Source organism: Lissotriton helveticus, chromosome 2_2, assembly GCF_964261635.1.
Source record: "Lissotriton helveticus chromosome 2_2, aLisHel1.1, whole genome shotgun sequence".
Classification (NCBI taxonomy): domain Eukaryota; kingdom Metazoa; phylum Chordata; class Amphibia; order Caudata; family Salamandridae; genus Lissotriton; species Lissotriton helveticus.
Window position 1 is genome coordinate 360258510 of NC_136060.1, and position 14859 is coordinate 360273368.

Here is a 14859-nt window from a genome sequence, read left to right on the forward strand (position 1 = left end):
GGATTGATTTGACATTTCATGGCTGTGCGGGTTATCTTTTGTATGTGTGTATAGTAAGAGCAGAGTTTGTCCTGGTGTACACGCCTACTCACACATTTTGCTGCAGGCACGGTGTTCTGGACTGTCTTTGTGATGTCACTTAACAGTGTCACAGACCTCTTAGCCTTACACGTATCTTCTCCAGTGCTCTTTTGAAGGGCTCCTAGAATGTAACATAAAAAATATATTGTTGAAAAGTGAGTTAGTGGTAGGGGCAAATGTAGGTCTGCCACTGGCAATAAGGCCACTAACAATAAGGCCACTAACACATGGTATTACTCAGCATAGGCATTAGAAAAGTATTACTCTGCTCAACCCTTTGTAACGTGGCTGCAAGCAGGCCAGGCTTAACTTCAAAGACAGGTATGTAAAGCATTTAAAAACACAATTTTAGTAAATAATTAAGACCCGACACAATATAAAAATCTAACACCAATTTATAAAAATAGGTAATATTTTTATCTTTTAAATGACAAAACGAAAATGATCCACTATAGGGAACCCGCGATATGAATGTTTAAAGATTAGTCACTTTCTAGTGCATAGAAACCAACAGTGCCCCTTTAAGTCATTTTGTTTTCTCTGACAAGGACACATTTCGAAATTATTCTGAAGAATCTCACCAAATGTGCCGCCTTGCCCAGCAGGCGGGGTCCAGTTAGAACTCCTTCCTGAAGTTCTGCTTGCGGGCCCCAAAGTATTCAACACACAATCCAATGTTCTGGAATCTCCAAGAGGGTCCTTGAAAGTGTGAAACTTCAATTCCACTATCCACTTGAACAAAACCCTTACAAATCCACTGGTACTCCAGGCTGGGAATTCTTTGTGGAGATATCCAGGTGAGCTCTGTTAACCTGTAGCTTTTAGGGAATCCACTCTTTAGTCCTTTTGCAGCAGGTAATCCACAGGGCTGCAGTTTCAGTTGGTGCAGTCTTCAGAGGTCAGGCCTTAAATCTTTGCACAGTAACACTTCTCAGCTGGGCACTTCTTGCTTCAGTAAGTTTCAAGCAGCAGATCTGGAGGGCTCTGCCCCTCTCAGATACGTATTCAAAATTCTCTGGGTCATGCAGCAGGTCACTTCTGACCAATGAGAGCAGAGTAACTCCTCAAGGCGATGACTACATCCTGTAGAGTGTGGCATTATTTTGTCCCAGAATGCATCAAATCTTCCAAATCCATAATGGCTGATTTTCCAGCTGAGAGTCAAGACCTGGCTAAACACACCAACAGGGATGGCTTATTTCCCTAGACTTTCCCACTACCATCTGCACATACCCTCCTTAAGCCTAGCCCGGACTCTGGGTCAAGAGTGTAAAAGTGTAACTGATACCCAGGCCTCCCCTCTGCCGCTGAAGAGCATGGTTTATGACTCCACCCCCTGGCCTGGCATTCCTATGGACCAGCACACTGCCTTCACAGCAGAGTTGGTAACCCCAGCGGCTCTTTATCACCTTTTCAAAGCAGCCTGGCTAATCCACTGAACTATGACCAATCAGGGCAGACCACTGGAAGGATGAATTTGGACTTACAAACCAGAAAGTCTTAGAACTTCTTGTATGTACACTTTAGGGGAGATTCAACAATATTATATTGTTGGATTTACTACTACCATTCTGGGAAGTCTTTACATGGTTAGGCTAGTCCTCTCTTATCAACAGCTAGTAATAGATAACATCCTACCTTGTTAACCTATGCAAAAAGGGATTTGCAATGGGAAAAATGGCGTGGGCCATTTATCCAGCATCGGGACTTGCCTTATATCTACAGGAACCCCACCCCATGTGCAACTAGGGGAGACTTTAGGGGTTCTGAATCTGCAGAAATATTACAGATTCTCCTTTTACTGTGCTCCTAGCATCAAATTCAAATTTGAGCAGCACTTTACCACAATGTGGGGAGTAAAATGTGAAATTTCATATTACCCAGGGCATATAAAAACTCATTTCATAATGGTGTACCTTTTGTACAACTGACCCACCACCCCTGGGATACCTAGGGAAGACCCTGGGGGTCCCTAATATGCCAAAACATTGCAGGTTATCCATTTTAAGGGGCCCTACCACCAAAGTCGATTTTAAGCACAATTTACTTTTTTAAAAGCAGTTCTGGCACCCAGGGCTGTTTATAAACGGACCTCAGGCATCAGCAGTGCACACATGCAAGTGCAGAAAAAGCTGTTGGCCTCTATACTGCCAGGGCACTGGGGACTTCTAGGTAGTTTCAATCCCCTGTCCTATTACATACTAGGGGCTTATGGGATAGGTCATGCCAATTACAGGGGTACCTCACCATACCATAGTGTACCCTAGTGTATGTTAGGTGTTTTAACTGTAGTGTTCCTTTCAGCTTAGCACTGGCCCAGGGTCAGTCAAAATCAGTTACCACCAGCATCAGTCAGCAAAAAGTTGGGGGGGTGCCCAGGGCACAGGATGACTTTGCAATATATATATATATATATATATATATATATATATATATATATATATATATATATTCGAAAAAATAAGGAACCACAGACATCCCACCTCCACAATAATTTCTACACATCCCCTTCATAAATCCCGTACTACATGTCGATGGCCCTTTCTGCTTGAGAGAATGAAACCTAGAGAGTTCTTTTTTCGCACCCATTTGTGAAAACCACACCTGTTAGAGTTCTTTTTCCAGCACCTTTCTTTGTCACCACTCCCTTTTTAGATGCTGCAGCTTTCCTTTTTAGTGGGCTTTCTTTTGTTCGCAGCTCCTCAGTCTCTTGCACATCCCCGCAGTCCGTGCTGACTCAGCTGGCCCTGTGAAGAAAAAAATAATCACATTTACAGTATAAACCAGGCTTTAGGAATCCCTTCTGAGGAGCGCTCCTACAGTTCACCGCTGTGGTTTTTGGACTAACAATGCGTAAGTCTTAGTTTAAAGAACAGAGGCATTTTTTTACCTGTAAGAACTGTGTTATCCAGCACAATCAACGCCGTGCCTTGAGCCTCCAGATAGCATTCTAGACTGTCAAGAGCTAGTTGTAGTTCGGTATCCTAATCTATAAAATCATACATACATGAGAATACCATTAGAAAAGCAGGCATTCTGAGACACATTTCTGCAAAAACGACTTAAAACTATACAACTCTAAATACAAATACCTGGCTGCAGGGCGCGTATTTCTTCATCTGTGATAGTTATTTCTGTGAGGGCCTGTGGCTGGGGTTAGATCAAAAATGGCTGTTTAAAAACTAGCGCTGAAACATTGTAATTTCCTACTTATTTTTGGATCTGACTACGCAGAAATGATTCACAACTATGGTTTTATCATTTTCACGGTAGTCGATGCAGAGTATTCGTGCATCAGATCCTTAAGACTGTCAAAATTGATTTTTAGGGTGTTGTTGACATTTAATATTATACCTTTGATCTTCATGCACACTTTGTTATTGTTTGTTTTTTAGGCATAGGTCTTAGGTCCGGATGAGGTGAATTCTGTTATATGTTCAACCTTTTCGAGTTCACTGGTCAAATTACCTAGATAATCCCCAAGAGGAGGGTCTTCATCCCCATGTTTACTCAGAAAAATCACTCGATAAGATACAAACAGCGGTCCTGGAGTTTATCCATAACCCTGTAAAGCTCTAGACTGGCGTGTACGGTCGTGAAGAACGCTATGAAGATGTTTTTGTTATACGTTGTGGGGTACTCGTTTGTGTATTTCCAACACGCAGCCGTGGTCTTGTGATCGATAAATATGCAACTGGACACCTCATAACATGGGGCATAAAGGTACTTAAACAGTTCGTCAGGATCTTTTATTAAGGTCGTATTTGACAGGTTTGTACGCTGTGCGAATTATCCCCATAACGAGTTGAAGCTGAGTTTGGCTAACTGTCGGCGGGCCAAGTTGACCTCTATCAAATAGGGTTGTAAAGGCATGCCCTCGTGAGCGTTGTAGTCATCTATGTATTTCTGCGCTGCACCTCACTAGTACACCATTCGGGATATCCTGAGGCCTCCTGTTTGTCTCTGAGAAACAGATTAATGTAGGGTAAAAAGAGTTGTGTTATGGTTCTCTTAAAATGCGCCACCTTGTTTTCTCTCCCGAGTCTATAGCCTTTCTCTAAGGCAGCTTGTACCTCGATGCTACACCAGGTCCCTGTGGGCATCCTTTGTTCTTCAGTGTGTCTACACCTACCAACCTCTTTTAAGACTGCACACGTTTGACAAAGGGGGGAACATCAGCTTACCATCGACTCTGTATGGTAACACTGGAAAGTAAAGCTGGCTTGGCGGATAGATTTCACATTTGACTAGCCCAAAGTATTTGGACATGGGCTTAAAATCTCTATATGATGGTGGGAGTACCTAAGGGGTATACCTTCATTTTGTTCACAAATGGGTACAGATTGGTAAAATCATAGTAGTGTATTTTCTAACCCTCACCAGCGGCCCTGTACATATGTATGAGCCCCGACTAAGGCATTGCGGGGATGCAGTGGTTGTGGTAAATCACGACTCTGAAGGAAAGAGCAGAGCTCTGTGCCGGTTGTTAGCATATCTAACCATGCATGCTCCCAAAGGACCCTCATAGCATCAGAGTATGCTTGTGTAAGTGCTCAAATTTGGCCCCCGTCAGTCTGTTAAACTCGTGAGGTTTGTAACACTGAGGGCAGCCGTTGTATTCAAAGGCCGTTGGCACTCCATTAATTACAGCATATCCATCCAGGTAATAGGGACCTGGCAGTATTCCCCCCCCCCTGTAAGGCATGTTGAATATGTATGTCTTCATTCTCAGAGACGTACATGAGCCATTGGATAGAGGGGGGTGAATAACGTTTCTGTGTACCATTTTGGAGGTTTACCGGCACTAGAGCAATACTTTTTGGTCTTAAAAACATGTTCTTGTAGATGGACATACACATGGAGGCCAAAGTGATGTTTTGAAAAGGGTCTATGTATTAGACTGTCTTTGTCATTTGAGGGGTTTTGGGCTTCAAAACCCTTACTTTTTAGTCCTAGACACCACAACATCTCTGAAGAGGTTGCAGGCTTTTTGCAGGATCATAACATCAGCCTGACAAACTTTCAACTCTGTTTGAAAATGAAACTCGTTTTGTCGGTTTGCAGAGTACCATTGTAGAAAGCTCTATTTCTCGTCAGGCATCATATGTTCAACACCGTAGCTGTCCAGAGGCGGCATGGGCCCCACATAATCCTGGTTTGCCCAGGTGTTAAAGTATGGAAAATAACCTTTACACCCTTGGAAACCAACAGCTTTTGGCAGCTTGCTTAATTTCATGGGCAGGAAATTCAGGGTGTCTATGAACCTTATTTATAACTGGCCAGCTGTTAACATCATCAGATGAAACCATGAGTTAAGAGTTCGACTTGTACCTTTCACGAATCATATTTAGTAAAATAAAAAATGAGTCGTAGGCTTTTGAGTTATGGGCCAGCATGGTATACCCTTTGAATTTGGTTTGAATGAAAGTGTTAAGGAAATCACCATTGCACGTTCACCATTCAAACTCCCAGCTGTCATTGGAAGTTAGATGGTGGGAGCGTATATAGTTAGGTTGGTGTACCCCCGTCTCTTGTGTACACTCTATTTCAAACACTATGACATCTTTGGTTTTGGTCTGTGGTCTGCCTTTAACCATGTAACAGCGGTGTACAGTTCCTGCCCTAAAATGAGTCTGACACCTTGGGCAATTCATGCCTTTGCATTTGTGATCTTCTGCTACATACCGACCACACTCAAAGCAATCCATTTTAGGGATGCATTTAACAGATTTGCTGTGTAAACTCAAGCAGTCTTGCGAGCGACAAAACATCTTACAGGTGCGACACCTCACCTTCAGGGTGACATCTACGATTCAGCCGTCCCTCTGACACATCTTACAGTGCATTTCACACTGATGATGTGCCTTAGTGTTGTATATGTGGTAGCAATGTGTGCACACGTAATTTACCCCCAGAAAACTTTTAAGGTTTAAGATACAGTGAAAGTGATTTTCGTGGTGAAGGACATATACGGTCTTGTTTTTCACACGATCCCCAGTTGTAAAGTACTTCCAACAACCGCTGTGATAAAGAGCTTTCACCGTAACGGCAAAATAGTTCTCAAAAAGAAATATGTTGCCAAAGCTGACCATGCAGTCTGGAGGTATTTCAAGAACCTCATGGGCTTCAGCCGATCTAGACCCGATGACAGCGTCTGTGGTGTTACGCCCCTTCAGCAACCCCACAATGCTGGTCGCCAGACATGTGTTGGCTGCTCCATTGTTAAAGTTGAGCAGCCAACGTTGTTTCTTACAAATTATCTTGCTGTATTGTACGCTCTTTAAAGGTCTGGAAACAACCCCCTATCGTCCTCCTACAATGAGGGCTATGAATCTGAAAGTGCCTTAGGCGACTAGTTCAGCCTTACTCTGTTGAAGCCTCAAGAGGTTTTCTGAAAATTCCAATGCATCAAACACATCGCTGGACTTTTGTTTGGTGAACAAAGGACTGTCAAAACCCTGCCCCTGGAAGCGTAGTTGGACAAAATCATTAGGACCCACATCGCGTAACAACCATTCTATGAGTATTTACACAGCCTGGTGTATGGCTGAATCCCCATGATCGGAAGACCTTATCTGGTGAAGGTTAACAAACATAAACTCCTTGTAGTGGTCTGTTGCGTTAAATCTCTCTACACTTTGACTGTAGCTTCTAACACTCTCTAAAAAGACTGTCTCTGAATCCTCATCTTGAGGAGTTTGACTTGTTGGGGAGTTCGCTGTTGTATCATTTTGGGAGTACTGGCTTAGCACAGGCTCTGTGGTTCTTTTAAGCTGCAGTGTAGCGCATATTCTGGCTTTCTTTAGTTTACTTATTAAAAGCCTGCGCCACTTAGCGCTATTAGCCCACTTTTGCTTTTTACGGGTTCTTGCTTTTCTAGGCAGCCTTCCCCATCCTATCTGATCAGTATGGTTTGTATCTGAATGCGACTTACTCATAGAGGCCTCCGCTACAGACCCACCCCGCGGCCCTACTGTGTGTTGCAGGTGCTGGAGTATTGCCCTTCGAGCCCTTCAAACGCCCGACCCACGGGATGTTCTCCCCTGAACTTATGTAGTGGCGGTTGCGTACTACTGATATGTGCTTCAGGCGCTGATTGTGAAACTGTATGACTCGGTTTGCGGGGCTCTATGTACTTTTTACGCCCGAGCAAACGTAAGAAGTGTAGGGACTTTGTCAGTACAGTATGGACCTTACTGCTATATTTTGATTTGTGTGTACTTTTATTAATACCCGGGGCATGGGTGGGTCATAGGCTCACGGAGGGGGGTAGGGGACATAGAGCACGGGGAGTGTAAATGGCGGTTCAAAATAATCGAGGGTCCTAGCGGTGAAGGTACGGGAAGAGTCCTGCAGTGTAATGGGTTTGATTAAGGGACCTTCTACTGTTTCTACTTATAATGCTGGGACCCCTTGCTTCTTCTTAAGATATTTTCTTGAGCGGCAGTTCACTTTAGGGGCTTGGGACTGCAACAGATCTTCTGCAACCAGCGTCACAGCCACTGGCCCCTTAGAGATCGTGGGGGTAGAGGGTTCATCCCCTGGTGTAACAACATTTTTTTAATGAGAGATCTAAAGGAGTAGTTTATGCTCAGGGACCACAGGTTTCCTCTTAAGGTTTAAAGGCATTGTTTTGGATTCTGGGAGCACCTGATTCGTCTTCTCGAGGTTTCAAAGGAGCTGCTTGGGACTCTAAGACCGCCCGCTTCTTCTTGAGGTTTAAAGGACTGTGTTGGAGCTCCGAGTCCGTCTGCTTCTTCTTAAGGGCGGGGTTTGCTTAAGATGAGATTCTCTTTTGAGGCCTGGAGATGGTTCATATAAGCAGCGCCGCTTTAACACAGAACAGGCATTACGGTGTCTGGGGCTGTAAATGTAAATGTCGGAATTTGTAAAGCGCACAGCTACCTCCACCGGAGGTGTCCCGGCGCTGTCCGTATACCGCTTAGGAACCCTTCCTGGCTTTCCTGGGAAATATCCACTCCTGGGCACCCCCCAGGTGCAGCCAGGCATCCCAGCGCTTTTGGGGCCGTTGTGGAGACTAAGCAAGCTATTGCCCAGAGTTGCAGCGTGGGACCCATGATCAGAACAGGCACTGAGGCGAGAATATCCAGTCGGGGAATTAATGAGCCGGAGACCCGCCAACGTGGGAATCGAACCCTGGTCCCTGGCCAGAGCTCAGCATCAAGGTCTGCCTGCTCTTACCATTGAGCCACACTTCTCCACACTCCAGGTTGTTGTCCCCCTCCCTGTGCAAATAAGACATTCCTGTAGGAGTGTCCACCATGTTGGAGGGGGCATTGATATGACATTTCATGGCTGTGCCGGTTCTCTGTTGTATGTCTGTATAGTAAGAGCAGAGTTTGTCCTGGAGTACACGCCTACTCACACATTTTGCTGTAGGCACGGTGTTCTGGTCCTTGTGATGTCACTTAACGGTGTCACAGACCTCGTAGCCTTACACATATCTTCTCCAGTGCTCTTTTGAGCAGCTCCTAGAATGTAACATAAAAAATACATATATTAGAAAAAATAAGGAACCACAGACAACCCACCTCCACAATAATTTCTACATGTCCCCTTTATACATCCGGTACTACATGTTGATGGCCCTTTCTGCTTGAGAGAATAAAACCCAGAGTTCTTTTTTTCGGACCGTTTTGTAAAAACCATACCTGTGAGAGGTCTTTTCACAGCTCCTTTCTTTGTCACCGCTCCCCTTTTTGATGCTGAAGCTTTCCTTTTTATTGGGATTTCTTTTGTTCACGGCTCTGCAGCCTCTTGTATATCCCCGCTGGCCCTGCAAAGAAAAAAAAATCACATTTACAGGATAAACCAGGCCTTAGGAGTGCCCCTACAGTTCACCGCTATGGTTTTTGGACTAACAACGCGTAGGTCTTAGTTTAAGATAGAACACCTAGGTCAACAAAGAGCGAATTCATGGGAGGAAAAACCCTGCTTAGGTGGTCTGTAGCACAACTCCCCCTCCCTGGGAGGTCCAAATCCCATATAGACAACACATTGCATTTCGCCCATGTCAGAATTTCCTGAGCCAGGAGTCACAGGACTGAGCCCTGCAACCCCCCCTGGTGATTGAAATAACCCATCACCACTAGATTGTCCATCCGGACCAGCACGTCTCCTGAGGGCCAGCCCAAATTCACAACAAGCGAGCTGAACAGCCTTCAGCTCAGTGATGTTGGAAGAACAACCAGCCTGCAGGCGATCCCATTTCCTCTGAACAGACCAGGAATCCAAAGTTGCCGCCCAGCTTGCTGGCATCTGTGGTCACCACCTGGGAGGAGGACACCTGAAAGGGAAGACGTCTCGCAATATGGACTTTGTCCAGCCACCACCCCAAGGCTACCCAGAACTGAGGGGACACCACCAGCAAAAATAATAATTGGGGGAACAATGGGACCAATGGGATAGGAGATGGTTCACTAACAGGTACATGTGCAACCAAGTCCATGGTAACGCATTGATTGCTGCTGACATCAAGCCCTGTAATCTCAACCACTGATGCACTGGGGTTGATTTCAGTTCAAGCAGGCAGCCCATTTCTCTCTTTAGGGTCACTCTCCTGTCTGCGGACAGAAACAACTGCCCACTGACCACGTCCAGGTAATCCCCAATGAACACCAGGTCCTGGGTGGGAACCAGATGCGACTTCTTGTGGCTGATCAGAAAGCCGTGTACCTCCAGAATCTCGCAGACCCTCTGGATGTGAAGAGCCTGCTTTGAAAAAGAAGAGGCAGAAATCAGTCAGTCATCAAGGTACGGGAACACCTGAATTCCCGCTCTATGGATGAGCCCAACAAAGGGAACCAATACTTTTTTTAAAACTAGTGGGGCTAAGGACCATCCAGAAGTCAGTACCTGGAACTGAAAATGCTCAGGACAGACACAGAACCTGAACAACCACTAGGGTGCCGGATGAATATGCATGTGCAGATAGGCATCGAGCAGATCCAATGACTCCACCACTGCCTCTTCAACCAGCAAAGGAAAGATCTTCTACAAAGACAATATTTTAAATTTAACATGAGGGATAAAAGAGTTCACCTGCTTTAAATCCAGCACAGTGTTGAAATCCGCTGATGCCTTCCATACCAGGAAGAGGATTAAGTATATACCTTGACCTCTCTGACAAGAAAGAACTGGACGATTGGCACCTTTAGCGAGAAGATCCTGAATACCAGCCAAAAGAGCCTCCCTCTTTGAGGCAGCTGAGGGCAAAGGAGTGTGAACAAAAAACTCTGGGAGGAGAATCTAAGACAACCGTGTATCTGTCCTTGATTCTCAATACCCACTGGTCAAAGATCAACCCCTTCAAAGTCTCCATGACCTTTGACAATTGACCTCCCACGATAAACTGACCTTCGGGGCCCTCCGGATTGTCGGGACTAAGTTGAGAGGTTGGATCCAACATAAGACTGCTAAGATCGGAATTTGAGAGAGCAAGGGTCACCCCGGCCATTTCCCCTCCCATGAAAGGGTAGGTTACCCAAAGGAGTAAAAGACTGACTGAAGGAATCTTCATCAGAAGGGCTTTCTGAGCGAACAGAGGAGTTGAGAGTATTTGTATCTTGAAATGACTGTAGACTTTTGGAATAAAGGATTCTACATCCATTAATCCATTGATGGCTTGTTTAGCACCGTTATGCAGGATATTGACAGGACAAATTTCAGGCAGAATGTCTCCATTTACTCCCTTCAAAATCTGGAACACAGAATGTTGTTGTTCATAGTTGACACTTGAGTTGTCCCCACAGTATGCAGCAATGTGCTCCAATTTCAACCCATAGTTATTTAATTTTGTTGTGATCTGCTGTGCAATAGCTGCAGCTGTCTAAGCTGTATCTTTAAAGCAAGCAGAGTGTAGATGACACTGGAGGCAAAATTAAAGTGCCGCAATAAAAGTGGATAGAGTTTAATGTTACCATTGTTTGAGGTATCTCTGCAAATGGAAAAATATCCATCTTTTAAGTCTTCTTGTGCTTGCTGCAACGATAGAGGTGCAAGCACATTCATTGAGGTGCTTGATGCATTTCTGCGACCACAGGATGGTTTCATCGCAATCGATAAGTCAGGATACATTACTTTGGTTAGTTTGATGCCACCATCCAGGGAGTGGTAGGAGATGTGATGCTTCACAGCATGGAACACCTGAGTCACCTCTGCCCTAAAATAAAAAAGAATACACAAAGGTAAAAGCACGCAAAGAAAGTCTCCACTGATGATGAAAAGAGGGGCCACAATGGGGCAGGGTCCTGCTGGGATCCTCTCTCCCAAGTCAGGTGGCGCACAGGGTTCGGTGGACCGCACAAGCCGAATTAAAGGAAAATCCAATATTTGCTTCAAAGCAAGAAGATTGCGCACTCGGGAATCTGTTTCAGCAAAGATGATTTATTCTCAGCTTACACGCTACGCGTTTCAACACACCTTGTGTCTTGATCACACGTGAAACCCCCAGGTCAATGTGGCTTGTTATGCACAGAGAGTAAAGACTAAACATGTTTCTGAAACAGCATATACAAGGCCTCAAAGGCTTTTACCCATGTGGCCATTGCAAGGCCTGTAAATAGAGTACAATGGTCAAATCTATTGATATCCCGGCTAAAAAGGAGCAGAGGGTGATTAAACAATTCCTGACTTGCAATACCAACTTTGTCATCTACGTCCTTGAATGCCCATGCAAACTTCGATATGTGGGGAGTACCACCTGTATGGCTAAAAAACGGGTGCAAGAGCATCTAAGAGCCATTACACACGTAGATGACAAATATCCTATTGCGCGACATATCCAAGAATGCCACCAATCAAACAATTCCTTCCTGCGGTACTATGTTGTAGAACAAGTGAATATAGGAAGAAGGGGTGGAAACCGGGAATTAGCCCTCAGAAAGAAAGAGTCAAAATGGATAATGGAGCTCGAAACCAAGTTCCCTGGGGGGCATAACCTCGATGAGGAACTTGCCACGCATCTATATGATGATTGACAATACTCGCCATATCTCTCATTCTCATGATGAGATAATCCTTTGTCTAGCTTTACTGAATTATGATAAAATGTTGATAGGTTTATGCCACAGTAGTAAATACTATGCTCAGATGTGTTTCCAAACTTTAAAACTGTGTAAACTCTTTTTAAAGTAGAATTTATCGAAGAGATTTTAACTGTATGTTTGTGTTTTTTGTAGGAAAAAATTGATGAGAGAAGTTACTTCCGTCACTTTCACTTCACGGTCCAGAGACCTTTATTTCCTTCACTTGGATGAAAGACACCTTCACTTGTATGAAAGTTGTTTTTTGCTCTTTATTTTATTTAGATGTGCACTCTGACCCACGGTCGTTAAGCTTGGACTATGCCCAATGTTTCTAAGGAAGAGGAGATAGAATATGTTGAAAAGTATTGGCCCCGTACATGCAATTATAGTTTTCAGGCACTAGACCGAATGAAATGTAATATGCAATGATAATATATAATCCAGGAATTTCATGCGTAAAATTGTATACATATCAACAGCAGGCACCAGAGCCTAATAAGTTAAATGTTGATTCTTGACTTTTTTTGAATTCAAGTTCTTGTAAATATGGATAATTACTCTATTTACTATGTAAATGTATTTGCATGAATAATGAGGGGGCTACTGAAAGCAACTGTTCTTGACCTAAGTACATGCTTTTTCCTTAATGGTACTCCACTACAAGATGGTACCTCCATTAATGCATTGAACCATGTACGTTTTATTTTGAAGTTACCTCCTCTATCTTTACTCTTTACTCTCTGTGCATAACAAGCCACATTGACCTGGGGGTTTCACGTGTGATCAAGACACAAGGTGTGTCGAAACGCGTAGCGTGAAAGCTGAGAATAAATCATCTTTGCTGAAACAGATTCCCGAGTGCGCAATCTTCTTGCTTTGAAGCAATTATTGGATATATATATATATATATATATATATATAATAAATGATTCCTTTGAAGCCCTGCCGTGTCCCCTTATCTTTTTCAATGGAGAAGGATATCTTGGTGGAAATAGCGTGCTGCCAATGACAAGCAAAGGGGACCCTTCCAGAAGTGTTTATCGTACAGGGATCAGTGGCATAACCCGGACCACCCCCCACCCACTGGAGGCAGAGGTTATTGCTGCCAGTTGACAGTCTGTGACCTACACGGAGAGACGGAGTTACTTTAACAGTGTCTCCAAGCCTTGCCAAAAGATGGACTGTGAGGTTGGAAGTGCAGGGCCCAGAATCATTTATGGCCCAGTACAGTGCTACAATTTAAACCGACCACTCTCAAAATTCAGCCACTCACTTTGAGGCGAAAGAAATCCGGCTGTGGGGGGCATTCGTCCAAGCTGCGAACCAACTGCATGATGGGAGCTGCAGTCCGTAATCATGAACTGGCCGAGTGCTTTGTGATGAGATGTGGTGCAGGTGTAGCCGACGCTACTTCAGAAGGAGGGGCCTAATAAATATAAAGGAAAAACTTTAAATGTGTAACAACGGAGGCATCTGATGAGGCTACCGCCGTAACGTGTCCTGCCAGAAAATCAATAAATGATTCCTTTGAAGCCCTGCCATGTCCCCTTATCTTTTTCAACGGAGAATCATATCTTGGTATATATATATATATATATATATATATATATATATATATATATATATCTTCAATTACCCCTCCAACGTGCATTCGCTCACTCAAAGAGCTACGGACAACTTCGTTTTGCTTAGTGCCCAGTGTAGCTCATTATTTTTCAGTTTAGTGGCACGCTTTGCCCAACGCAGTGGCCTTGGTCACATGATCGCGTTACGTGATAGTTTATTTATTGGATGCCCAACAGTCATGTGACACCGTGACTGCAACACTATGGAAATAGACAAAATACTTCTGCATAGGTAATGGGAACTGCATGATATACATAGTTGTCAATCTTATAAATAGTATAACAACGAATATTTAATCTATAATGTTAAAATGTATTGTATATGGATCTGCACATCAATAATTTACAGGTAAATACAACATAAAAGCATATATCAAATAAAATGCACAAATGCAGTTATGTCATTCTAAAATTGTTAATAGAAAACCTTAGTCAATATGCTGTGTGTAATACCATAAAACAGACTAAAGTATTTGTATCCAAGCACATTGTTGCCCCATTAAAAATCAATAAATAAGTCAATAAATTATCCTGGGCAAATATTGCTATGTAAAAATATTTTGATGGATCTGGTATGTTACCCTTCTTGACTTAGAAAATAATATTGAATCTTGTAAACATCTATTCCAAAGTGCAGTGCTAATGTGCAAAATTTAAGTGCAACATTGTGCTTGTGTTGAAAGTGTCTGTAGTGCAATGCTATAAAACAATACTAATGACATTCGAAGAAAGACAGACAGAAAATCCTAAAGTACTTGTGTTGTTAGACTATATGTTAAAGCTCAGTGAAGGAGTTTTAATGCAGCCCCCTTACAAAATAGTGCTTTTGTACTGAACCCAATCATATTAAATGCCATCATTAGTTGAATACTGAGGCATAAAAATGTTTCTTATGAAGCAAGCAAAAGGATGTAAATGTGAAATCTCTGTTGAATGAAGACAGGTGGCCACGACGACGGACACGATCCAGTACCCCATTACACCAAGGCGTTTAGCTGACGAGAAGGACTGCCAGCGCTTCCAGTCCCCATATTAACAATATTCAGTATCCTGTTTATATCACGGCATTTGTTGAAGTTAAGTATTTTGAAGGTTTGGCTGTGCTT